Below are 27,500 nucleotides of genomic sequence, written 5' to 3'. Positions count from 1 at the left end.
GTTTCCACCACTGATACCAACTACTACTACTACTACTACTACTACTACTACTACTACTTTTTTTATAAGACTCACCTTAAAATGCGGCTGTCTCGGTGGCCTGTGAGGAACAAGCGGGAGTACAGCGGTGCCACGTTGTTAACCCCACGTTGGATGCCTGCCCCCCCATCCCCCCTCTCTCTCTCTCTCTCTCTCTCTCTCTCTCTCTCTCTCTCTCTCTCTCTCTCTCTCTCTCTCTCTCTCTCGAAGCGGTAACGCTACGAGGATTTGAATGTATTTTTTTCTTACTTATGTCAGCTTATTTTAACGTACATTCCTTCACGATATAATCTAAATATAATTGTGAAACTACTTACACATCCCAAAACGAAAGGGAAACTCAATAATAAGTATACCATTTTTTTAAGCCACAATAAAATATGTATGCCACGTTTCTTTATATGCTTATAAATATCTTATCCATAATAAGCTAACTGTTCTTCCATACGTTATAATACTAAGATTAAATGTGTATGCATATTTGCTGATCATATTTGCCATGGTTTTACTTATATCAGAACATCTCTACATCGCGGGCATTGCTGTACAAGGGGATCCCATGTGCTGAACCCCCCCACAACCGCACGTTTACGCTTCTTTTTTCTTTCTTTTCTTTCTTTTTTTTTCTCTCCTATGCATATTGTTCTTATAGTGTTACTACTACTACTATTACTACTACTATTATTACGACTACTATTACTGTTACTAATGTTACTTCTACTACTACTACTACTACTACTACTACTACTACTACTACTACTACTACTACTACTACTACTACTACTACTACTACAACCAACAGCAATAATGATAATTATATTGCTAATTAGATCATCGAAAGACTATATAAAAGTAATAGGAAAGAGAATACTCTGGATATTTTTTTCTTAGTTACTTCAATATTATCCCATAAGCAGCTGTTAAAAGAGCAGATGGCGCCACTATAAACACTTGCCTGCGCCATGACGAGCTGGGGCCGACTACCATCCAGGCCCCTCAAGAGAGCCTACCGGCGCTATAGGCACACGTAAAAAAAAAAAAAAAAATAAATAAATGGTTCCCTTCGCTTAGCCCTCACTACCATTATCACCATCATCATCATCACAACCATCAACATCAATATCAGCATTATCATCCTCGTCATTTCTATAATTTAAAAAGGCATTCGTGGTTCGTCCCGTTACATAAGTTGAAAGGTTTAAGAAGTGGTCAGTTTATGCCAAGAACCGTTTTGTGTACCGTAATATATAATGCCATTTTTCTGTTCACGTAATGTCACTTCCCTTAAACAATGAACAAATATCTCATGCTTTAATTATTCACCAGGGAAACTGTTGGCTGAGCGGGAGGAGGAGAGTTAGAGGAAGAGGAGGAGGAGGAGGAGGAAGAAGAAGCGGAGAAAAAAAAAACGAGGAAGCAGAGGAGGTAAGTTGTTTTTTGTTTCGTTACTTTAAAGATTATATTTAATTCCTTTATGTTATTTTTTAATATTTTTTCGCTGGTGGTTGTGGGGGTGTTTGTTATAGTGGTGAGGAAGCGGAGGAGGAGGAAGAAGAGGAAGAAAAGGAAGAGGAGGAGGAGGAGGAGGAGGAACACAAAGGAACACAAAGAAACACAAAGGAAGAACAAACAACAGCAGACCTGCTGGTCCTTACGAGGCTGTTTGTGACAAGCTACACTAACTATCTAATCAAAGGTGGAAGATGAAGGACAGCAAAGGCGAAGGCTCCTCCCCACCCCCCATCCCTCCAGCCAAAGCTAGCAGGAAAGGAAAAAGAACCATGCAGCATGGAAAAACTGCATGGAAATTATGTAGGAAAGAGCAAAGAACTACCATTACTGCTACCACTAACCGGGCGATAAAAGCGGACAAGGACACCAGTATTCGAAAGAACTTAACGTTATTACGACAATGAGTAATATCTTAGTTGCTGGTTGGATTCAAAATACTTGTCTAATCTATTCTTGAAGGCCGTAACTGTTGTACTATCAACGACATCACAGGGTAGAGAACTCCAAACATTAACAACTCGATTGAAGAAGAAGTGTTTGGCTTCGTGCGACGAGAATCTTTTACCACTTATCTTCAAATTGTGATTTCTTCTTGTTCTATTTGATCGATCAATTGTAAAGTAATCTTCCGCATTAATATCACTGAATCCTTTAAACATTTTAAACACTTCTATTAGATCGCCTCGCATTCTTCGTTTTGATAGGCTGAATAAATTTACTTCTTTAAGCCTTTGTTCATATGATAAATTTCTCAACCTAGGAATCATCTTTGTTACTCTTCGTTGAACCCGTTCCAACTTTTCTATGTCTTTTCTGTAATAAGGAGACCAAAACTGTACACAGTACCCTAGACGGGGTCGAACCAACGAATTATACAGTTTTAATATTACTTTTTCCGATTTATTATTAAAGACTCGTCCGATGAAGCCAACCAATTTGTTTGCAGTTTTAACTGGAGGAGGAGGAAGAGGAGGAGGAAGAGGAAGGGGAAGAGGAAGAGGAAGAGGAAGAGGAGGAGGAGGAGGAGGAGGAGGAGGAGGAGGAGAGAATCATGAAAGAAGGAGATAAGTGGAAAGAAAAAGTAACACTAAAAGAACAATATGCATAAGAGAGAGAAAAAAAAAGAGAAAAGAGAGAAAAAAAAGAAGCGTAAGAAAATAGAACTTGCGGGAGAAAGAACTTGAGGAAAAAAAAAGAATGTTGCAAAGGAGAAGACAGTGTGTACCCGGGAACCCACTTATGAGCTCGCTGATATCACCCAGAGGCGCTTGGCTGGCTGGTAGGGTGGTAGGTGGGTACGGGCAGGGTAAGGAAGGGAAGGGCAGGGCAGGGCAGGGCAAGCTTTCTCCCTCTCGTCTCGTCTGATGCCAAGGCAGAGTGTGTGTGTGTGTGTGTGAGTGCTTGGGTATTTTCTTCCGGGGTGAACCGAAGCTGATTCATACTGTATTGCTGATTGCTTTTACTTATATTTATTGTTGCTGCTACTACTACTACTACTACTACTACTACTACTACTACTATTACCACGATGTTGTTGTGGCTGTATCTTGAAAACGTTGTGGTGGTGATGGTGATGTTAGTGCTATCTGTGGTGGTGATGATGGTTATAATGGTGGCGGTGGTATTGATAATGATGGGACTTGAGTTAGAGTTGTTGGTGTGGTTGGTGCTTTGTGTGGATGAGAGTGGAAGGCGGTGAGTTATAGATAAAGAGATTTGCTCCTACATACTTGTCGAGGCAGCGGCATCAGATGAGGAGAGGGCGACGGCTGTGGTGGTGTCGATCACTGGATAAGGGGAACCTGCGGGGAATGAAGGGCTGGTGCTGAATGAATGAGCTGTTCTTGGCGGGGTACAGAGTAGAGAACAGTGTCGGTGTATAGCGTGGTAGCATGTACATGGTAATTTGGTATAGATAGGCCTTACTTTGGTGGATGAGTACGTGGAATACAAAAAACAAAAAAAAAGATGCTTACTGTCGGCACACACACCCACACTCACACACCCACACACGTTCGGGTACTAATCCAAAACATATAGCAGTATAGCTCGTTCTATTAAAGTAAACTGGTATGATATCCTCTCTATTAAAAAAATGTGTATAAATAGGTATATCTTATGAAAGGTGAGACCACTAACGAAAGATGGTTGAAAATATAGGTAGTTTATCCAATTAACAGAGAGAGAGAGAGAGAGAGAGAGAGAGAGAGAGAGAGAGAGAGAGAGAGAGAGAGAGAGAGAGATATGAAAGGGGGTGGAGGGAAATTGTGACATGACTTGGGTGGCTCCGTAGACCTTCTAAACCAAAAATCTGATGATGGATATTAGGCGGCGGTTAAGCAAATGAGTCCCGCGTCCAACCCTTCCTCTGATTTATGTGTCGGCGCCGCTCCTCCGCTCCTTCCGCCTTATCTGATCCCTCTCATTCCTTTTTTCATCGGCATCTTTTTTTATCGCCATCTTTACTTTTCAGCATTTTCCATTTTAGACCCCTAGTTGCATTATTTAAATTGTTGGGGGTGTGTTGGAGGGTCATGCGACGCCGATCTAGCATTTTTTTTTCTATTAACACTTGTTTTTCATCCACCACTTTCTCTTGCTCCTTTTTTTCCTATTTTTCCAAGTGTTTCCTCCTCCTCCTCCTCTTTCTTATCTTCTTTATCTTGTTTATTCTTGTCCTTGTTCTTGTTCTTGTTCTTCTTTTGTTCTTCTTTTTTCTTTTCTTCTCCTTTTTTTCTTCTTCTTCTTCTTTTTCTTCTTCTTCTTCTTTTTCTTCTTTTTCTTTTTCTTTTTCTTGTTCTTCTTTTTCTCATCTTTTATTATTATTATTATTATTATTATTATTATTATTATTATTATTATTATTATCAAATCATACTAATCAAATTTTCATTACCTCATCACCATATTCCTCATCTTTCCTCCTCTTCATCCTCCTCCGATTTTCGTTTTCAATACCCCTTTTTTCTTCCTCTCGCTTTCTTCTCCTCCTCCTCCCCCCTTACCAGCTATGTCGATGCCCCGGGCCACGTTGATCAAGTTAGTCCTATTGCTATGACCTTCCCCGTTTCGTCGGTGCCCTTCCTTGGTCTGGGTGACTGGCTGATAAGTATTTGTGTCCGTACTTGATTCCTTTAAACCTTGTAAATAATCTACTCTGTTCCGTCTAACAAAATGCTTGGGAGTTTTTATTTTTTTATTATTCTATAGGGTTCTTTTTTATCTCAGACTTTTTAGTACCTACATTGTTTTTACGTGTAGTGAGTTATCGTTCAGGCCTTTTAAAACAACTGAACCCGGCCGTTTCTAGAGCGAAGAACGTGTTATTGCGATATTTTCGTTTTGCTTTACGAGTCTTGTATTCCCACTTGCTGTTCTCGAGTAGTGCCTGTAATGGTGGTGGTAATAGTCGCGGTCTTTCTCGTAGCCGCCTAGTGATGTTGGAGATTAAAAACGCCTCAACATTTTTTTCATGAGCCAGCGGAGTGGAAACCATCCGTGCAAGACCTTCAAGGCCATAAACGTGGCCTTACGGGATGCTGCCCTCTACACACACACACACACACACACACACACACACACACACAGCTTCGGTAGCTCAGTGGTTAAAGCTCTGCGCAGTCAGTCTCCGGCCTGGCAGGCAGAGGTTCGAGCTCCGCTCAGGTCGGAATTTTTCCGCTGATAAGGAATGGTTATTGTACCCCCTTGAGCGAGGGGGATGGGGTGTGTGGTGTGTGAAAGTCCCATCAGTACCCAGAGATCGACTATAATGAGCTTGCTCGGTTTCGGGAGGGTAGTTGGTGGTGATGACGAGTCCATCTCGTGATCAGGCCGTGGTGAATTACACACACACACACACACACACACACACACACACACACACACACACATTTAGTCTTCTCTGTATGCCCGCATGCAGAGTGAACCCATCAACGCACTGGAATATTCACCCTTGTAAGGTGAAGCTAGAATCCTAGCTTTGCCGTATGATTATCTATAAGTATACAAGTCAAACACTCCGGCCTATTAGAGTAGGGCTATCTAGTCTGTGGGTGATGATGGGAGTCAGTTTATGGTGTCCCTTCAAATGCGACGAACAATGTGAGGAATGGAAGGAGGGTAAAGTAAACGATATATAAAGAGGGAAGCCCTACAAGATATCCCTGAGGCACTTGTAATTGGAGACCAGCCGCCTTGCAGAAGAAACTGGGCGAGTAGCGTTCAGGTTCTGACTAGAGCCAAGCCATTATTCAGTATCACCTCTTCTTTATCTTCTTCTTTATCACACACTATAATTGCATTATTAAAGCAGAGCATTATATAAATAAGTACATAGGTGTGTGTAAGTCTTGTCAATAACATTAGAGTGAGAGAGTGATGAACTGAAATGAAAGATATGGCGGAGTGTGCAACACACTTGTGCTGAAAATGTTTATAGTTTGGTGTGTGTGTAGACGTGCGGAAAACAGACAAGCGACAGCTGGGGTGAGGAAGCAGTGTTAGGTGCAGCATGTTTACTGGACACAACACTAAGTGATGACGCCCTGCTTTGACGCCGTGGCTCTTGTGCCGTGATGCTGGAGAATGGAGGGGAAGGTGACGAGGCGGGAAGAGAGGAAGAGGAAAGGGGAGGGAGCCATGATTAGTGAGGCAGGGAAGGGGGTGGAGAAGGGATAGCGAGGAAGGGAGGGGGTATGGATAGGAGGAGGAGGGGGGGAATGGATAGGTAGGGAGGGCAGGAACGGGGGGCGGGTAGCGGGGGCACCCTTCAGTGTCGAGTGAGCCTCGTACTCTCCGCCTGACCTACACCGTTCTCTCAAGGTCACTACCGTATTCAGCTCTTCGCTCTCGGGGCCCGGGCACACACACGCAGCACCCGACGGACTCCAGTGACCTTCACAGCCGAGACACACTGCGCTGCCTTGATTAACGTAGTCACAGCACATGATGTTCAGAGGGAGCCCTCGTGTGACGGGAGATAATTACAAGGGACAAACGATTGTAATGGTTACGCTGGTGATTGCGTACTGGCCCGAGTTACGGATAAAGACTCCAAAGCCTTAACTCATGGTCCTTTGGCTTGACGCTAGTGTCCGCTTCATGTCTCAGGGGCGCAGGTTCGATTACCGGCCAGAATACTGGAAAAAAGAGATTTATTCTCTCGAATAGATGAATTTCTCATGTGTTTTGAAAAGTATAAACATCCCTACGACAATAATTGTCGGAAATAACCCAGGATGATTTGCATTCGTTTGTTGTTTCCTTGCACACTTTCAGCATCTAGTGTATACCTGCTGGTGAAGGTATAACCGCTATCCCTTGGTGGGCAGCCAGCAGGACCCGCGGGAGGCTCAGGGCCTGACTCAGTGGCCGGGCGACCCGGAGTTCACCAACCTGGCGGCCGTTAGCAGACCCGCGGGCCCCGGGCCGCGCGACTCCCACCTCATCCTCGACACACACACACACACACACACACACACACACACACACACAGTTTACTACAGAGAGAGAGAGAGAGAGAGAGAGAGAGAGAGAGGGGCTAGGATACACGATTTCAGTATTCTTTTCTAGAAAAAGTTTAAAAGTTTATGTTAATATAGAAAAAAAATAAATGATAGTTTTTGTTACTTTTCTTATTACTGTTGTTGCCAACATTATCATTATTGTTCCACTGATTTATTATTACCAACACAGAACCAAACTCAAATTTAATATTTGCTCTTTCATATTTTTTTTTTCTGCACGAAGGTTAAACATTATTACTGCAAACTTGTAATATTTGCCGCAACCATACCAACGGCCACTGACACTTTTTGTTCTTTATCCTTATTTTAAATTTTAAAGGAACGTCAGAACTTATTACATATTTATTTCGTGTCGTTTATATGAAACACACACACACACACACACACACACACACACACACACACAGTTTAATGCATACATGTGTATATATATATATATATATATATATATATATATATATATATATATATATATATATATATATATATATATATATATATATATATATATATATATATATATATATATATATATATATATATATATATATATATATATATATATATATAGTATGTGTGTGCTGTGTGTGTGTGTGTAATAATAATAATAATAATAATAATAATAATAATAATAATAATAATAATAATAATAATAATAATAATAATAATAATAATAATAATAATAACAGGGTTATTAAGTACTGGCAGCCGTTAGGCTGAAAATATACAGATAGTAAATCCAAAGAAAAAAAATACATGGCTACAATATACGATACAATACAAGTTAGTCAACATATTGAAGTGTTCATATATGAATTTTTATGCAGATATTTTAATTTTTTGTGGCGTCAGGAAGGTTTTTCGTCGCGGCGCGTGAAATGAGTCAGATTCAGGGAATGTTCGTCGCTACTTCTGGTTGAGCTCGAGCGAAAACTACTGAAACTAGGAAGGCGTGCTTGGTGGCAAATGAAAGCTCCTTTAATACAAATTAATAATTAGGAAAAAATTGGAAAGTATTGAAAAAAAAAAATATAAGCAAAAAGTTGGGACGTATCCAAATCGCGGCAAAAGGGCCGAAAAACAGGCTATTTTGTGACGGCTCGACGACGAACTTGGAATTGGGCTATCAAAATATCCTTCGAGTTGGTCAAACTACATTGCCAAGAGGGGCTATCTGCCAGATTACAGCCTTATAGAGGGAATAGCAAGGCCACACTAGGCAAAAACGGCAAAGTGTCTTGAGTTCGTCAAAATCGCTCTCGACAGGGTTTACGTTTCAAGCTCTAGCGACGAAACTACTGGGAGTAGGGAAATGTTATGCAACATATTGGAAAGCACATTGGCAGGGCTAAATCATTTGTTAAATAGGTCTTTTGAAATTCTCAAAAAATGAGTGGGTTTCAAGGTTGGAAACTCACAAATAGGTTTTTGTCGGAGTCCTTTTTTGCGAATTTACTCGATGTTTTACCCTTTCGAGTCGGTTTTTGAGCCTGGTTGCTAATTAAAAATATAGCCCTTTCATTTTGCCGTCGATTGATACCAAAAACTTTACTGTAGCCCCAGAAATAAAAGAGTTATGGTGATTCGCACCAAAGCGGTTGATTTTCCAAATTTTGCGGATTAATGACAAGGGCGCCGCAAAATCAAAAGAGTAAGCCGTCCATTACTTGAGATGTCACTGCAAATACTACTGACTGACACGATATTCATTTCACGAGATAAATATGTCATAAGTATTGATGTTCTTTTAAAACAAGGAGAAAGAAAAAAAAGCGTCAATGGCCGTTAGTATGGTTACGGCAAAAAATCACAAGTTTGCAGTAATAGTGCTTAAACTTCGTGATTCTAATATGTGCAGAAAAAAATATGAAAGAGCAAATACAAGATTTGTGAGTTTGGCTTTGTGTTAGTAATAATAAATCAATGGAAAAATAATGATAATGATGACAACAACAGTAATAAGAAAAGTAAGAGAAGATGGCGCCACTATAAACACTTGCCTGCGCCATGACGGGCTGGGGCCGACTACCATCCAGGTCCCTCCAGAAAAGCCTACCGGTGCTATAGGCGTACACGTAAAAAAAAAAGAGGCTTCCATTTATCGAGTTTATTCTGTATTATCAACTTGTTCTAGAAAAGTGTACTGAAGGCGTGTGTATCCTAGTAAAAGCTTGCTTCCGATAACTTACCGTGAAATTCTGAACGGCGTAGAGAGAACAGTGTCTCACCTGCCAAGCCTTGCAACCTCCAACAGAGTCTGCGCGGAGATCGTAGTCAAATATGTTACTAGTGAAGAGTTGCTTACGAATATTCAACCCAACATTCCAAACGATCCAGAGACAGCACACACGAGGGATACACCTGCAGTCCTGCCCTACCCTCCGTCCCTTCTCTGACTCCCCTTCCCCTCCTCCCCCCGCCCGTCCATCAGTCGAGGGATCAGCGATGCAAGTCTGGCGTCCCGAAACTGGTCGCATACCAGACATATTGCATCTCAGACAGCAGACAAGAGTAAACTAGACAAAGAATAGTGCACATGCAGAATCTCTCTCTCTCTCTCTCTCTCTCTCTCTCTCTCTCTCTCTCTCTCTCTCTCTCTCTCTCTCTCTCTCTCTCTCTCTCTCTCTCTCTCTCTCTCTCTCTCTCTCTCTCTCTCTCTCTCTCTCTCTCTCTCTCTCTCTCTCTCTTATTAATTTTGTTTTTCGTTCCCCCCTTGAAGGCAGAGGATAATGCATACCTTGTCACCTTCACTCATCTTCCTCTACTAATATTTACTTTAGCACATCCTCGCCTGAATGGGACAGTTCTCTCTCCTTTAAAGGGTTGTCTTAAAAAAAAGTAGTGATGCTCGTAGATGACATGTGTGAAGCGTTATAGTCATCCCAGACAGACAGACAGACAACGCCTCTAGCAGCAACAGGTAACACGGAGCGCGTCAGTAATTTCTCCCCACTTGATTGGGCTCCAGAGAACACAGTGTCACCTTTCCAGCCTCGGAGCCGCTAGCCACACACACACACACACACACACACACACACACACACACACACACCGCATGATGTTTGTGTGCCGCATGATTTGACAAATTCCCCGTGTTGCAAGTTTATAACCCGAGAACTTTAAAGGCCTTCCTGAACCGTTGTGTGTGTGTGTGTGTGTGTGTGTGTGTGGGTGGGTGGGTTGGTGGATTGGTGGGTGTGAGTGTGTGGGTGGGATGGTGGGTGTGGGTGTGTGGGTGGGTGGGTTGTTGGGTTGGTGGGTGTGGGTGTGTCTGCAAATTAATTAATGTCCGTTGAAGAAAGTTAATGACTGAATCTTGTATGAACTCATTTTATTTTTTGTACACTGGCTTAATGGTATTATTCAATATTCGAGATTCACGAACGATTGAGGGAAGGTACAAACATACACGTATACAGAGAAGACAATACGAATCGGGACCATAATGTGACGGGTTTAATGTACATTTAACGAAGAGTAAAAATGCAAAGTTGAGCACTCCTGACGGTAGCGGTGAAGGTGCCCCCAGGTAACCACGAGGAGACAACCGCAGACAACTGTACACAGAACTTAATCAGGAGCTAAAATGAAAGAAAAAATAGACCATACATATAATACAGGGAAGGTAAACATGTATACTAAAACGGCACACGCTTTTTACTATCGTTGTTATCAAGTCCTTGAGAGTAGCAAAGGTCAGGGCGCTGCTACTGAACACCCTCCCCCCACTACCCCCCTCAGACATTTACTGGTAGGGGGGAGGGGGGAGGGCGCGGCTTATCATAGGTAGGGGAGCGTCGATTTGAGTATCATTCAGGAAGACTTACACAGGATAGATGGCGCCACTGTAGCCTTTGAGAGGGGCACCGTGGCGTAAGATAAAAATATAGTATTCATATAATTCATATATACACCTCTTACTTACTGTATAATACATTCACAAAAATAGACTGGGAGGTCCGTTTAGCCAGCAAAAAAGTAATATTCATACAAAACTTTTTACTGACCAACAGTTCACTCATAGTGATAACTATTATACAGTTTATTGCTAATGTTATTATTACGTTTTTTTATCGTATGTACATCGAAGTGTTTCTTAAGTCTTATAAAAAGGTACTCTTGAGGCATTGATTAACTTTCGAAAGGTGCAAAGGAATGTGATTTCATCTGAGGGAGTGTAGAGGCTGACCCACGTCTTGGACTTTGTGGGGTCGTGTGTTTGGACTTTGTGGGGTCGTGTGTTGGGTTGTGTGGGGTGGGGGGGGGAGGCGTTAAGGTGAGTGTGGCCTCCATGGTGGGAACAGTGTACGCTTACATGGGGTGGGGGTGAACGCTAGTGAGGGTGGGAGGTAGCATGGTGAGGAGCTGCTGGATGTGAATCAAGATCAGGCTAATGTGTTACCTTGAGGCGGGAAAGGCTAGGCTTGAACACTCACGCCCAACGGAAGAGAAAAGGAGACTGATAAGTAAATTTGATAAAATTAAACAAATAAAACTGGTCTTATAAAGGAAACCCGAATTCACTGCATTTAACTAGTACGCAGCTTTGACCAAACGACCTGACAGTATTGAGAAGGATACCCATGCACCGAACGTGTGTCAGCACGTCACTTTTTATGATATTTCTTTCAGTCGTTCATTTAGTAAAACACACAAAAAAATATTGTGTATTGACGTCCACGGAGGGTGTTCATGCTGACTGAATCCATGAACTTCGGAAAACGGGCCACTGTCACTCACTTGTGAGTGTCCACTAACACTAATCTGATCCCGCGGAGGGAGTGTTCACTTTGTACTTGCTCTGAGAGTCAGGGTTGAGTAATTATGCGTAACACACATGATTGTTCGCAGCAGACATTATCAAGTTGTGATAACACTGAGTTTTTGGATGAAATTGCTGCCACAGTGGAACACACATTCCATCTTGTCCATCTTCCGTATATGTGCACCAACTTTATGGACGACGCCAAGAAGGGTAGTTGTTGAAGTCTGAAGGCAGTACGTGGCTGTTACTATTACGAGGCAGTACCTCGGTGATGAAGCCGCTTACAAATATTCACTGACGAATATCTTCTTGTATTCGGGCTCCTGGCGGTGCGCGGGTGCTGGTGCCGGCTGGGAGCAGCTATCGTTGGCATCATTGTAGGGAATGGCTGGGGTGCACGACGCCCGGTCCAGCACGTGGAAAAGCTCCTCCACCGACAGCACGGACGGGTCCTGAATGGTGATTATTCCGTTCCTGCGGCGACTCTTGTCCAGGATGGCGACCTGCATGCCCGTCCCGCTGGTGGGAATGGGGGTGGGGATGACCCCGTGGGCGGGGGCAGCACTCGGCGGGGCCGGGGCCGTTCTTTTGGCTCGCTGCATGCCCTTGGCTCGCTGGATTTTGTGTTGCCTCTTCACCTTGCTCCCGCTGGTCTCCGGAGCTCGCCTTTTCTGGTACACTTCGTGCAGGGCACCTTCACTCTTCCCTTCGTTGACGCCGTTGCTCCCGACCGCCGCCAAGACTGACAAGTCACCCTCGGATCGTGAAACTTCGACGGAGTAGTGGAGACTCGTGCCGGCCTCATCTTCGGCGAGGTACAAACGGTACAGACTCAGCATGGACTCACTCTTCACGGGAAGAATGAACATCATTTCCTCTTCCTTGTCCGCGTTGGAGTCGAGGCGATCTAAGTCGTTCATAGACAGGGAGGACGACCGGTGCTTGCGGGAGAGAGTTCCGTCCTGAGTCTTACTGTCGTTCTGCTTGTTGACGCGGAGGTCGAGGCTGTCCACAGGTCCACGCTCTCTTATGTAGTCTTTCTTTAGCTCCAGCGTATCACATTGAAAGCCTGCGTTGTAGTAAGCATTATTATGACTCTCCTCTTCGTTGTAATCCTCGTTGACTTCTTTAATGTCTTCCACATTGTCCGCGATGCTACTTTCAATGGTGGCAGTCACCTGAGAGCACGAGGACCTGAAGGACGAGGCCACGGAATAGATAGTTGAAGTCTCCGTCGTGTTGGTAGAGAGGTGGTAAGCGTCCTCGGGGGGGCTGAGGTGGGCCTCGGGCGGCAGCTGGGCGGGCGGGCGGTTGGCAAGACTCTCACTTCTGCTGGTGTCAATAGCGTGGCTCTCCGACGCGTAGGGGACCGGCTCGGGGCTCAAGGTGGAGCGAGTGTCGTGGAACTCGAAGTCGTCGTTTGCCACAGTGGTGACGGAGGAGCAGCGCTGCTCGTCGCCCAGGTAGCCATCGCTGAGGGAGGACATGGACCCGAAAGTTTCAGAGAGCGTGGCGTAGATGTGGTCTTCCTTGAGCGAGCTGTCCACGCTGTCCCCCTGCAACACAAAAGGCAACACTAAGCACGTTTTCTTTCCTGTTTTCTATTATCAACTCGTGCAGATGTTAGTATTTTGAATGAGGGTGCCGCTATGCGGTACAATGTTACATAAATTTACAAAAAATGTCTTAGAAAAACATATTTAGGCAAATTCTCGATTTCATGGAAAATGCACTGCAATGCATAATTTACTGTAGCTTGTATATAATAATCTGAGTGACCAAGTCAGTTAATGAAAGGAAAGGAAAGATGCAAGACTATTTTAGGTATTAATTATATACATTAATTTAATATCTAATCGTTCTACTACTACTACTTTTACCACTGCTACTACTACTACTACTACTACTACTACTACTACTACTACTGCTGCTACTACTACTACTACTACTACTACTACTACTACTACTACTACTACTACAGCTACTACTGCTACTACTACTACTACTACTACTACTACTACTACTACTACAATTTTACTCTATGCCACCTCCACTTCCCCTGTGCACCCGTCTTTGCACACTCGTCCACCATACCTTGGCGAGAGGGTCGGAGTAGATCGGGTCCTGGCTGCTGGTGGCGGCTGAACCCAGGGACTCTGTGGCCTCGCGCGGGTAGTAGGGTGGTCCATAGGGGTCCCTGAGGCGTGGCTGGCTCGCGTTGCCCACCAGGCCCCGGATCTCCTGGGAGGACACGCCCATCTTCATCCCCGTCCCGCCGCCTGTGTTTACGAGAAAGATATAACGTGTAATTAACTTTAACGTACCTTCAGTCTCTATATTTCCGTGCCTCTTAACAGCTAAGGTAGAGAAATAAGTAACGTTTATGTGGTGCCTCCAGTATTTATCTTATTATAGTTTACTTGTTCTACCAGCCAAAGCTAAATGCATGGGTACACGTTGCAATATTCACAGAAAAGAAAATATCATGCAGTGAACCTTTGGTATTTTTGGCTCTCTCCGTGTGTCTCATAGCAGCATTGTGGACAAATATTATGTAATGTTTGCGTGAAGCGTCATTATCTTTGTATACTCGTCTTGATATACAAAAGCTGAGTAGACAGGCGTGGATTTAGACAGTTATAGATAAGCACAAGGTATATAATTAACTGCTGGCATCTATAGTCATTCCCTGTAGTGCCTCTCTGCAGTACAAGTAGAGAATCTTGCAAATTCTTCGTGACTTTCTAGACGAAAACCAAATGAATACATCCGCCACTGGAACAATCTTCCCTCAGAAGTAGTAAATGCGAATACCACCAACTCCTTCAAAAATCGAATCGACTATCATTTCATTGCGATAGGAGTACATACACTGAATAACAAGGTGCTTTCATCTGCTCTGCGGGCACCAAGTGGCTAAATCACTAGAGAGGGCAACCTCGTAATGATCCAATAGGCTTTCTGTTCCCTGCATTTCCATGTTTCCAATGTAAATTTACTATGAAAAAAGTATACAATAAATCTTAGGAACCTCCACTCTCTATTTCCCTGCCTCAACAACAATAAATAAATATATATGAATAAATAAATTATATAAAATAAATAATAATAAGAAAGAAAAAACGATAATATAAAACAAAACAAAAAGTGAAAAATAAAATGAAAATCAAAGTACATATAAATAGATAAAATAAATAAAATAATAAACGTAATGAATGAATAAGTAAATAAATACGAATAGAGAGCATTATTTAACACGTATTTATTTTCTGATCACCCCAGCATATGCAACGTACACTATCAGTTTGCATTTATTAATTTTGGGAAAGTTAAATGCTGGTAACTTCTGCCATGAAATGATTGTAAGTCGATGTTAGTTACGCTCACACTATATCAGCCTCTCCAGCTCCTTCTGTTTTCTATATCACTGTTCACACCAAGAAGTGACGACCAGGAGGCGCACTGGAAGCTGTGTGTCATTAAGTGAAAGCCCAATCAGCCGCGGACGTGATATGAGTCGCCGATGTGTTGCTGGGGATGTCATTTTCTTTCTTCGCTTCGCTTCCTTTCACTTACATTCACTTGCGTTCCTCAATATCTTTTCTATCGTCCACTTTCTTCCACATCTATTCTTCCTCCTTCCTTTTTTCTTCTGTCATTCTCTTTCCCCTTTCCATTCACTTTTCCCTCTCAGTTCTTCATGTCTCTCTATTATTGTTATTATTACTATTATTATTTTTATTATCATCATCATCAACATCTCTAACCTCATTAAAGAACAGGCTAACATTATTCATCAATAACTATATATCATCCACATAGTCTCGCACCACAACAGATTTACGGAAAAGCAAGATACATAGATGACTGATTATATTCGAAAGACAATAAAGGCCTCGAAGTAATCATTTAGGAAGGAGAATCAGTGTATCTGTTCAGTTCACTTGATGGGGCGAAGTATAGCCTTTGTAACGGCACTCCTTTGTAACCCTCACGAGTGTTTTCGGCAATGCACACTTCAGATGGCGCCACTATAAACACTTGCCTGCGCCATGACGGGCTGGGAACGAATACCATCCAGGCCCCTTAAGCAAGCCTACCGGTGCAATAGGCGTAGACGTAAAAAAAAAAAAGAATACAAAAAAAGAAAAAAAAACTTCATTATGATACAACACTATTAACCACTCACCATTCCCTTGAATATAAACTTGTGGGTGAAGGTAGATCTGTGAATGTACTACCTAGCACCCCCTTCTGTCGGCCACGTATGCGATCCGTAGATGCAAATTCTGATACCTGAGCAGCGTCGTGAAAACCTCGAACGGACACACCTGCTCTTATTACCATGATGCATACCTGGCGCGCAGAACCTGTTGTTAATGAGGCAGATGAGCCGAGGCGATACGAGTAACGATCCGCCGTCCACCATCTTGATTGGAATCTTTATTAGTCTCATTGCTTTTTGTTTGGCCAAGATTCCAATTAGGGCGTTTTTATTTTTTTTTATATTAGCGCTAACGACGTCGAGTGATGGAACAGACAAACGTTGAGATCCATGACAGGAAAGAATCTCTCTCTCTCTCTCTCTCTCTCTCTCTCTCTCTCTCTCTCTCTCTCTCTCTCTCTCTCTCTCTCTCTCTCTCTCTCTCTCTCTCTCTCTCTCTCTCTCAACACACACACACACACACACACTTACTCACCTCGCCTATAGGAGGGCAGGATGTTGGAGGGGTTGTCCACGTTCATGTTGAGGAGGGAGGAGAAGAGGGAGCCGTTGGTGAGAGGGAATGACTTCACCTCCTCTTTCGGGAACAGTCTGAACGGCCCCTCGACGCCCGCTGGGGAGAAAGAGAGAGAGGAAGAAGGGTGAGGTTAGGAGGATTAAGTATCGTTATTGATTGATGTATATTTTGTTTCCTTTTGAGCTTACTTTCGCCAGTCTGTATATTCTAGTTAGCATTAGTATCACAATAAAAAGATAGACTTATTTCTCTGATCCATGAAGGCAAGATGTTATATTATTGACTTATTGGCAGTATATAGAATGGTGGTCAGTCTCATTTTAATTAACATCGCTTCATTTCTTAAACAGCTCAATTTTTCGGGCATTTTATCTATTTTCCTTTTTTAAATCTAGACAACTCAATTTTTCAGTCTTATACACCTCAATTTTTCGGTAATTTTTTTTCTCCTTGTTTTAGACTTAGACAACTCAATTTTTCAGTCTTATACACCAAAATTTTCGGTCATTTTATTTCTTTTTCCTTTTTTAAATCTAGACAACTCAATTTTTCAGTCTTATACACCTCAAATTTTCGGTCATTTTATTTCTTTTTCCTTTTTTAGATTCAGACAACTCAAATTTTCAGTCTTATACACCTCAATTTTTCGGTAATTTTATTTCTTTTCCTTTTTTAAATCTAGACAAATCAATTTTTCAGTCTTATACACTTAAATTTTTCGGGCATTTTATTTCTTTTTCCTTTTTTAGATTTAGACAACTCAATTTTTCAGTCTTATGCACCTCAAATTTTCGGTCTTTTAGCTCCTTTATGTGTGCTTTGTTTTCCTTATTTGTTGTTGTTTTTTATTATTTTTTTTTATCTTTTTTTTTTTTTTTTTTTTTTTATATGCATACCCGTCTAACCGGCCACTAAGGGGAGTCATTGAAGCTGCGTTATGTTCATGTTATCATCATCATCATCATCATCATTATCTTCATCATCATCATCATCATCATTATCCTACTCCTCATCATCATCTCTGCTAACACCATCTCCACCCTCACTTTCACACAGTCATCAATAATTTTCCCACCACCACTACTACCACCACCAGCACCATCATGTCTACCACCACCACCACCACCACCACTTTCTCCATAACTACCGTCACCACCACCGCTCCCACCATCATCACCACCAACGCATAGCCAAAAATACAGCATCTCGCCTCAACTTGCCGTCACAATAACAACGATTTATATACATTCTGTCAGAACACATTTATTTAGGAGGCTCGGCCCGTGATGCAAGCAACGCAACATCATCATCCGCAACATCATCCGCCCGCAAGAGAAACATCATAAATACAACGATAAATGTACGACACACGTCTCCTCAGCGGCAGGATGGCAGGCCTTGTAGGTATTTAAGCGCAAAGAGAGCATGACGCAGACAGGTATAGCGAAGGATCTGTCTTAAGAAACAAACGTTCATAGCTCTCGCACGTACTTCTGTCATGGAGATATATTATTACCATTATTATTATTATGTCACTATTCTTATGGCTATCTTCCCGGCGAGCGTGTGCAATAAGGCAGTTTTCACATACAGGAAAAGGGGAACCGTCCTTGGAAGCAAATTGTCAGGTTTCTACACTTTCTACACTTTTGTTCATGCCATAGAAAGATATTATTTCCATTGCTCGTATTAGTGTTAATTTATCTTCATGGCCATTCTTTCTTCTCCTCTGCGCATTTCTTATAACGAATTTCTCGCACTCAGTCCAGAGACCAGTAAACAAATTGGCTAGGCCACTGCAATTTTATCAACACAACATGCGATATCAGTCTGAACCATCTTTTTTTAATGTATTTTTATATTGTGGTTAACTTTAGACCTTTTTAATTTTTTTCAGTGATACAATATTATTACGATTCCTTGCCTATTATCTCGGCCACGGCAGAGGTCTTAAACGCAATATACACACATATTAAGAAAGCCAAGAGCAGGCAGACTTACCATCGTACTTATGGCGGGGTGGGGGTTTATTCTTGCAGCAGGAGGACCCCGCTGCCTCGCTGAAGGTTGTGTCCACGAGGCCAAGCAAAGGGGGCAGCAGGAGACCCTCGGCCAGTGACAGCCACAGGGCGATGTTCTCAATGGGCCACCCGGGGAGGAACGACGGCATGAAGGTCCCCACCACCGTCAGGCCCTGCGTCAGGAAAGAGAGGGAGAGTGTTACTTAAGGAGTCTGAGAGGAAGAGTTGTGGTTCTTGTGACGCAACAGATGCAACAGAGACACTTAAGGAAGCTGTGTCAGCGTAATGAACGTGCGTCATAGGCGTGTCCTTAGAATACATTGAGGACTGCCGCGTCACTGTCATCATCTCCTGCGCCAAGAGAAAGTAGAGGTGTGTTATAATAGTGTGTCTTTAGTGTTATTGTTTTCCGTTGTACACGCACCAGTCTGTCTTTGTGTCGTAATATAACCAGAGTAAACACATGTGCAATATTAGGGAATTATAATAGCAGTCAGTTACCCTATTCTCATAAAAAAAAAACATGATTAGAATGATAATGTGTATGACGGTAATATACTAGCGACACTAATGATGCTATACAGTTCACATGATGTATATTTATGGCTGTTAGTAAATGGGAACATAAGAAATAAGATGGATGGAATAAGACAGAGCAGGCAAGACACGTGAATACTCCATGTTCAATGCCGCAGGCCACTGACAAACTCGTTACCTCTCTCCGTCACGGCTATTCGCGGCGTTCCCGATGACACAACACTTAACACTTAAGTTCACCCTCCACAGCGGTGCTTCGGCCAAGGCTGAGTAGTAAAAACACCCAAGAGTGACACATCTTATCCGCGCTCCAAATACAGAGAACAAGAGCAAAAAAAAGACGCTCCACTCATTAAAATTTTCATTGCCGTTTTTTTTATTTGAAACCATTGTCATTTTCTTGAAAGCACTGTCAATATATTCAAAATTATGTTAATATTTGCTAGCCAAGTTTATGCTTTGTGTAGCTGCACAAGGAAAGCAACGCCTTCGAGTCTCGATCAAAAAGGCTGGCAATTTTTTTCGTATTTTAACAATAATAGTGTGCCGGGGGAGAAGGCGTGGCTCGTGGTGACGCGTCTCGATGGAATGCTTGTAGTGTTGCCTACTTAAGGCCCTTGTTACCGGCTGCCGCTCCCATCAACCACACTGGCAACCACACCTGATTGTTGGTGGCAGGCCTTACACGCCGGGCTCGCCATCACCACCACCACCGTCACCTCCATCACTCAGCCACACCCGCCCAATTACTTTATCTTTTGTTGTGTAGACTTAGCAGTAAAAATCTTGACATCAATATTACTCTGAATCATGCTGTGAAATCTGAGCGTCTAAATCTGACCTGATATATATATATATATATATATATATATATATATATATATATATATATATATATATATATATATATATATATATATATATATATATATATATATATATATATATATATATATATATATTATAGTTGGGAAGACTTTGCAGTAAAAATCGTCCCATTCAGTAATCTGAACAATGTTGTGGAAGTAGATCGTCTAAGTCTTCCCGTTCAGTTATAACATTACATAAAACCAACTATTCAGCAGGCATAACAACGCCGCTGAAGTGAAGGAGCACTAATTAGATAACTCAAAAGACATCAGATTGCAGCTCACGTGCGTGCGGCCGTGGCAACAGTGGCAGGATGTCATCAATGCCCTTGGCCGAGTGCTAAGGTCACCCTTCCTGCAAGGGCTCCGTCGCCCTCCCCAGCACTCCTCGGCGGGACATTATGCATGGTTTGGGAGTCATTCTGACGCGCTACAATCCCCGTTAATGAACCTCCAGTCGCTGCTAAGTCATGGGTTGCGGCGAGGCGGATCATGGGACGCATTTGGGGGGTGAAAAAGGGGAACCATAGCCGGGAAGAGACTGGAGGGGGGGGGTGGACAAGAACTGCCTTCATGAAGCACTTGGATGGAGGAGGAAAGTGAGGGCAGTCGGGGTGAGGATACTGGATGAGGTGAGGGAAGCACATAGGTGGAGGAGGAAGAGGCATTATAAAATTATAGTCAGGGAAAAGAAACAGCTAGGCAGAGTCGAGGTGTACTGGTCCGAGGAAAATCAACATGTACTTGTCGTTCATTGACGTATTTGGTTTCACATGTCTTTACGCAATTAACATAATTTTGTCTCAAGTGTTACCTACACTCAGTGGTCGAATGTGTAAAGAAAAAATGAGGCACTTGAATTTTAATGATGTAACGACCATCTACAAACAGCTTTTTACTGAGCTGTTCCTTTCAACATACGCTAAACATATGCGGTCGCAAATACAGTACTTCAAAATTTGTCTTCCATTAAGTGACATCTGTGGCATGTGATATATGTGCCGGTGACCCGCGGACAAACACTGTTGACCTGTCAAGATGGACGAGCCTAATGTTACTCTCCTCTCTCTTTCCGCTCGTGCTGGGGCAGGAAGCGTAGCGCGTCGGGCTTGAAGGACGCCTGGGAGATGGATGGGTGAGGGAGGATTGCCTGAGTGTAGGGAATGAGGGGCCGCCCCGTATATGGCGGCTAAAACCAACAAAGGTTGCGGGGAGCGCGCGTGTGGCCGCCCTGCCGGCCGTGCCGAGTGGTTGGGCGACGCACCGGGCCACTGCGGGGCGGCCCTCACCAGGCTCATCAGCGGGCTCTTCTAAAAACTTTGGGTCTATTAAGCTCCCGGGTGAGCCATTTATCTTTCCCCTCGTGTTTGGAGGGCATGTCTTTTAGGAACTTTTATCGCTGCGCCTCCTAATCCTCAAATCTCAGGTGTGTCTTAGTGCACGTAAATGTGTGGCGGCTGGACGTGCTGAAAACTCCGAGGAGGAGAAACTAGTCACGGTTGGGCGGCACCTTAGAGCCTCGGCGCCCGGAACACTGTTTCGGCCGTCACCGTCGAGTGCACCCCGGTGAGAGGTGGCGGCTGTAGCAGCGTAATGGGCGAAGCTTCCATACACAGCTCCCAGCTCTCTCCTCTTCCTTGCCCTCTACCGCCGCACCCACGCTCGCCACCACTCCCTCGGCTGCAAGTCTAGTTTTCACACGTGGCCCTCGAGGCATCATCTTGGAGCATAGATGGCTTTCATAAATTACATTCTAAACAACCTTCCCATGAAAATGTATACTTCCTATGGCCATTATCCATCCGTACTATTTCGACTTTCTCCCTGGAGGCCACTGGGTTCAGCAAGAAAGTCCTACATATTGCATGATTTAGTCAGCACCTTCATGGATCACGTATTTTTGATGATTTTTAATGCCAACTTTCCCTTGAAGAGGTATAATCCACCATGATAGTTTCAACGCCATAGCAAAATATAATAAATCGCTTGATTATCTTTACTCTTACAAGCATTAAATGAATTAGCTGCTTACCTCGACGCCTTCATGAATATCATCATGCAGAATGTATGTATTACCTGGAGAGTTTCCAGTGACTAAACTTTATCTTTGCGTATTGCAATGCTACGCAAGGAATTTTTTGTCTCAGTTACTTTGTGCAGCCAGTTATATCGTATTTGTGGTGCATACAAATAGAGATGTTCCTGGCCGCGTTACAGGTCTCAATATTCACTGTTACAACCCCTGAGTCGATAATTATGCAACACCCCATCGCCGACCGAGCCCCGCCCTGCCCACTTAAACGATCCTCACCCCTCTACTGCCTTAATCGTCCGTGTGGTTGCCTTTCTTTCGTCCTAGCCATTACGCGAAAGCTTCATGAGTGGGTCACTAACCTAACACACGGCGACGCTACCAACGCTATCACAGGAACACTTTCTTCTCATTATGTGCTTCGGACATGAATTCAATTACAGTGCGCTTAAAATAACTTACTGAAAAAAGGCGAGCTCTCGAATAAATCCTCCTACAAGCGGAGTAAAGACAAAAATGTACACCAGATAGATATGAATCCGGGACTTGTACGCGTTAGAGCTGTTTGGATCACGTAAACTTTTTATCAGGAAATAGGATGACTGTCGAAAGGAGACTGCTGTTTTTTTCTTCTCTGATTGTCTGATGGCCAGAGTATTAATTTGAATGTGACCGAGACGAACTACAGAGTGAAAAGCCGCGCGAGTGTTTTTATAATCAAAGAAAATTTTACTTCATTATAGTTTACCAGAGAAGAACCATTGTCCTTTGTCACACCCATTGCTGGAACATGTGTGTGTGTGTGTGTGTGTGTGTGTGTGTGTGTGTGTGTGTGTGTGTGTGTGTGTGTGTGTGTGTGTGTGTGTACGCGCGCGCTCATGTCCCCCCCTCCCCCCCAATCCTCCACTTTTTCTCCCACTTCGGTTTTCTTCTTCTATCAAAAACTCCTTTCTCTCTTTCCCTCCAATACTTTCTCCTCCACCCGCGTTATCTCCGTGCCATGGTAGGGGAGATACGCACATTTTTTTTTTATTTTCATTCTATACATTCTTCACTGTCCCTTTCTCGCCTCCTTTCTCCTCCACTCTCCTTCACGATACATAGAATTTTCTCTCCTGCTATGCCCGTCGGACTTTACTATCCAAACACCCTTTTTTTCCGTGCTGCTCTTCATACTTTCCCACTCTCCACTTTTTTTCCTTGCTGCTCTTCGTCTCATACTTTCCCTTTCTCCACTTTTTTTCATTGCTGCTCTTCGTTTCATACTTTCCCTTTCTCCACTTTTTTTCCTTGCTGCTCTTCATACTTTCCCATTCTCCACTTTTTTTCCTTCCTGCTCTTCGTCTCATACTTTCCCATTCTCCACTTTTTTTCCTTCCTGCTCTTCGTCTCATACTTTCCCATTCTCCACTTTTTTTCCTTCCTGCTCTTCGTCTCATACTTTCCCATTCTCCACTTTTTTTCCTTCCTGCTCTTCGTCTCATACTTTCCCATTCTCCACTTTTTTTCCTTCCTGCTCTTCGTCTCATACTTTCCCATTCTCCACTTTTTTTCCTTGCTGCTCTTCATACTTTCCCATTCTCCACTTTTTTTCCTTCCTGCTCTTCGTCTCATACTTTCCCATTCTCCACTTTTTTTTCCTTGCTGCTCTTCATACTTTCCCATTCTCCACTTTTTTTCATTGCTGCTCTTCGTTTCATACTTTCCCTTTCTCCACTTTTTTTCCTTGCTGTTCTTCGCCTCATACTTTCCCTTTCTCCACTTTTTTTCCTTGTTGCTCTTCGTTTCATACTTTCCCTTTCTCCACTTTTTTTCCTTGCTGCTCTTCGTCTCATACTTTCCCATTCTCCACTTTTTTTCCTTGCTGCTCTTCGTCTCATACTTTCCCTTTCTCCACTTTTTTTCCTTGCTGTTCTTCGTCTCATACTTTCCCATTCTCCACTTTTTTTCCTTGCTGCTCTTCGTCTCATACTTTCCCTTTCTCCACTTTTTTTCCTCGCTGTTCTTCGTCTCATACTTTCCCTTTCTCCACTTTTTTTCCTCGCTGTTCTTCGTCTCATACTTTCCCTTTCTCCACTTTTTTTCCTCGCTGTTCTTCGTCTCATACTTTCCCTTTCTCCACTTTTTTTCCTTGCTGTTCTTCGTCTCATACTTTCCCATTCTCCACTTTTTTTCCTCGCTGCTCTTCGTTTCATACTTTCCCTTTCTCCACTTTTTTTCCTCGCTGCTCTTTGTCTCATACTTTCCCATTCTCCACTTTTTTTCCTTGCTGCTCTTCGTCTCATACTTTCCCTTTCTCCACTTTTTTTCCTTGCTGCTCTTCGTTTCATACTTTCCCTTTCTCCACTTTTTTTCCTTGCTGCTCTTCGTTTCATACTTTCCCATTCTCCACTTTTTTTCCTTGCTGCTCTTCGTCTCATACTTTCCCTTTCTCCACTTTTTTTCCTTGCTGCTCTTCGTTTCATACTTTCCCATTCTCCACTTTTTTTCCTTGCTGCTCTTCGTTTCATACTTTCCCTTTCTCCACTTTTTTTCCTTGCTGCTCTTCGTCTCATACTTTCCCTTTCTCCACTTTTTTTCCTCGCTGCTCTTCGTTTCATACTTTCCCATTCTCCACTTTTTTTCCTTGCTGGTCTTCGTCTCATACTTTCCCTTTCTCCACTTTTTTTCCTTGCTGCTCTTCGTTTCATACTTTCCCTTTCTCCACTTTTTTTCCTTGCTGCTCTTCGTTTCATACTTTCCCTTTCTCCACTTTTTTTCCTTGCTGCTCTTCGTCTCATACTTTCCCATTCTCTATTTCCTATCTTCCAACTCAATCATTTATTCCACTGCCAATATATTTTACGGATTCATAACTTCACTACGCAGTTCGACTTCAGATTTTTTTTCTTCATAATTTTGCATTCCATAATTCCCCTCTCTCAACTTTCCTATCTTCCAGCATGATAGTTGGTTCCAGTGCCAATATATTTTCCGTAACTTCGCAAATCCATTAGACAGATCGATTTCAGAATTTCCTTTTTTTTCATCGTTTTGCATTTCATATTTCCCCTTTCTTCATTCCGTTCTCTCAAGCATGAAAAGAGATGATTTGCCGATGTAGCTTCATACCCAATCCGCTTCAACTATAACCCCCGTAAAGTTTTTTTTCCTGTAACACCACTGCCCGGTTCTTTGTTCTCTCACCTTCCCTGTCCATCTGGGCGGCGGTTTGCGTAACCAGCAAACAAAATATTCAATGTTTATTCAAATCTTCAGCGAGGCCGCCACCCACACGCGCACGGCCACCAGCGAACCGTTTACTCTCTCGTTGGTCGCGGCAAAAGGAGACTTGAGATCGCTCTGCAAATAAAACTTTTCTATTTGAGCATAAGTGATCGCTGTTTATTTAATCGCCACCGAGGCCGCCATCCACACACACACACCTACCATCTTCACCGAACCGTTCAGCTCTCCAGATGGTCGAGGAAAAGAGAGAGTTGGGGGCTATATAAGTGGCCAAGCTTATTTCTTTCTTTCACTTGGTTGGCTTTGTGAGTGAGATTAGATTGGAATGGCATTCAGATAAGGCATACAGTAAATTGTTAGCAAGATGCATGCTTTTGAGAGTGGTAGGTACCTCTGTGTGTGTGTGTGTGTGTGTGTGTGTGTGTGTGTGTTGGTAGCATAGGCAGACTCTTTATCGGCATATATAATTTTGCAGCATTTGTCGTGATGAGAATGATCTATTGATTGCGTTTCTACACTTTTGCTGTGAATCTTTGGTGAATGTGGGGATTAGATGCTTTTTTTCATGCTGTATTGTGTTCCCCCCCCAAAAAAAAAAAAAAAAAAACACGTATTATTTGATATACTACTGATGCCTGTATAAAGGATTTTGTTTTTTTGAAAGGTGGGGTACCGTTAGAGTATGTATGTTTCCTTGTTTGTTTGTTTGTGTGTGTGTGTGTGTGTGTGTGTGTGTGTGTGTGTGTGTGTGTGTGTGTGTGGAGGTGTGTCTGTGTGTCTATTATAGGGCAGTGTAATGCGGTGTGTGTGTCGTGTATGTCTCGACGCTGCCATTCCTTTGTGTGCTGATGGCGAGGCGGGGTCAGCTGTGTTTGGGGTTCAGCTACGGATGGTCACGATGTCACGCCTAATTTCCTGTCTGGGCCCGAGTGTTTACAGTGTGGCCGTCACGCTTTATACGTTTATAGGCCTTCGCTACCTCTTAAAATAAACGGCATATAAACCGACCTCCCCCTGTTTGTTCTTCGCAGTCAATGAAATGGGACTTTTTTTATTTTATTTTTTGCGTGTTTTTACAGAAAGAAAACACTGACAAAAGCGAAAAAAAAGTTGTTTGGGCAAAACAATGTTGTTTTCTGCTACAAAAAGATGACAATGCAAATTCAGAGAACGAGAGAGAGAGAGAGAGAGAGAGAGAGAGAGAGAGAGAGAGAGAGAGAGAGAGAGAGAGAGAAACTTCAATTGTCTTTTTATTAATGTGTTCTCCGCAATCTGAAGTCATGTCTTACAGTATTAAAAAGATAACAAAATCGCCTAACTATATACCTGAGCGATAACGTACAATAATTACCATGTACATTTTAGCCTCCAGACCACCGTGACCATAAGAACGCTTGCAGCACCTCGACTTGTTGATCAGCACATTCACGGGAGTTCAATGCTGACCAAGGCGGTATCCAGATTTCTGTGCTAACCTTATTATATTACAACTATTACATTATCTCTCTCTCTCTCTCTCTCTCTCTCTCTCTCTCTCTCTCTCTCTCCATCCTGCACTTTTTCCACTTTTCCTACTGTTTTATTTTCCGGGCCAGCTGTTTTCCCTTGCCCCCTCCTCCTCCCTGGCCTGCAGCTCCCACGATAGACGCAAACATGATGGTAATTCCGCGAAATGATGTGTACGAAGTGTTGTTTTATGGTTTGGCCGCGAGGGGGAGGAGAGGGTGGCTGTGGGAGTGGGTTGTTGGGGTTTCGGTGGCTGGCCTTCCATTAGTACTCTTGTTAAGACCACCAGGGAAAGTCCGGGGGGAGAGTGACCTCAAGCGCAGGAGGGAGAGAGGGAGAGTTGTTGATTGGGGGCTGAATAAAGGAGTGAGGGAGGAAGGGAGTAGCTTAATATCGCCCTATTTTCCGCTTTTTAAGACAACAGACTGATGGATGGAAATGTGTGTAGTAGATAGTAAAAGTTTTCTTACATGTATGTTTTTGATATGCTGAGGGCGTTCTTTTGGCGTTCATTATACTTTTTGATGTGTCTCTTTACCCTATTGTTTCTTTACTCTTTTTAATCATCAAGAAGGCAATAAGAACTGGAATTTAAACTACGCATTATGATTTAGTGTAGTCACTGTTCAAGCGATGGAATTATTTATAAGGTTGGTAGGCTCCTTTAATCTAGTCTTGCCGAGAAATTGTTCAGTCAGAGTACTTACAGTCTTCGTGTACTGAG

General features: G+C 43.0%; 1 protein-coding gene, 1 long non-coding RNA gene and 1 pseudogene across 3 annotated transcripts in view; 1 reads left to right on the top strand and 2 right to left on the bottom strand.

Annotated features, from left to right (window-relative positions):
• The window catches only part of LOC127004894 (xaa-Pro aminopeptidase 1-like), a 28,878-nt gene extending 28,703 nt beyond the window's left edge, over positions 1 to 175 (bottom strand). Inside the window, exon 1 of the mRNA XM_050873138.1 lies at positions 76 to 175. The gene's annotated coding sequence lies outside the window, so the exon portion shown is untranslated. The remainder of the gene's footprint in view (positions 1 to 75) is intronic.
• The window catches only part of LOC127004918 (uncharacterized), a 135,876-nt gene that overhangs the window by 7,107 nt on the left and 101,269 nt on the right, over positions 1 to 27,500 (top strand). For both annotated transcript variants that reach the window (XR_007758108.1, XR_007758109.1), the window contains exon 2: positions 1,366 to 1,464. This is a non-coding gene — a long non-coding RNA (uncharacterized LOC127004918). The remainder of the gene's footprint in view (positions 1 to 1,365; positions 1,465 to 27,500) is intronic.
• LOC127004887 (uncharacterized) overlaps positions 11,383 to 27,500 on the bottom strand; it is a 142,183-nt pseudogene continuing 126,065 nt past the window's right edge.

Source organism: Eriocheir sinensis, chromosome 3 (assembly GCF_024679095.1).
Source record: "Eriocheir sinensis breed Jianghai 21 chromosome 3, ASM2467909v1, whole genome shotgun sequence".
Taxonomy (NCBI): domain Eukaryota; kingdom Metazoa; phylum Arthropoda; class Malacostraca; order Decapoda; family Varunidae; genus Eriocheir; species Eriocheir sinensis.
The sequence above is the reverse complement of the archived record's forward strand: the minus strand, read 5'-3'. Positions and strand labels throughout refer to the sequence as shown.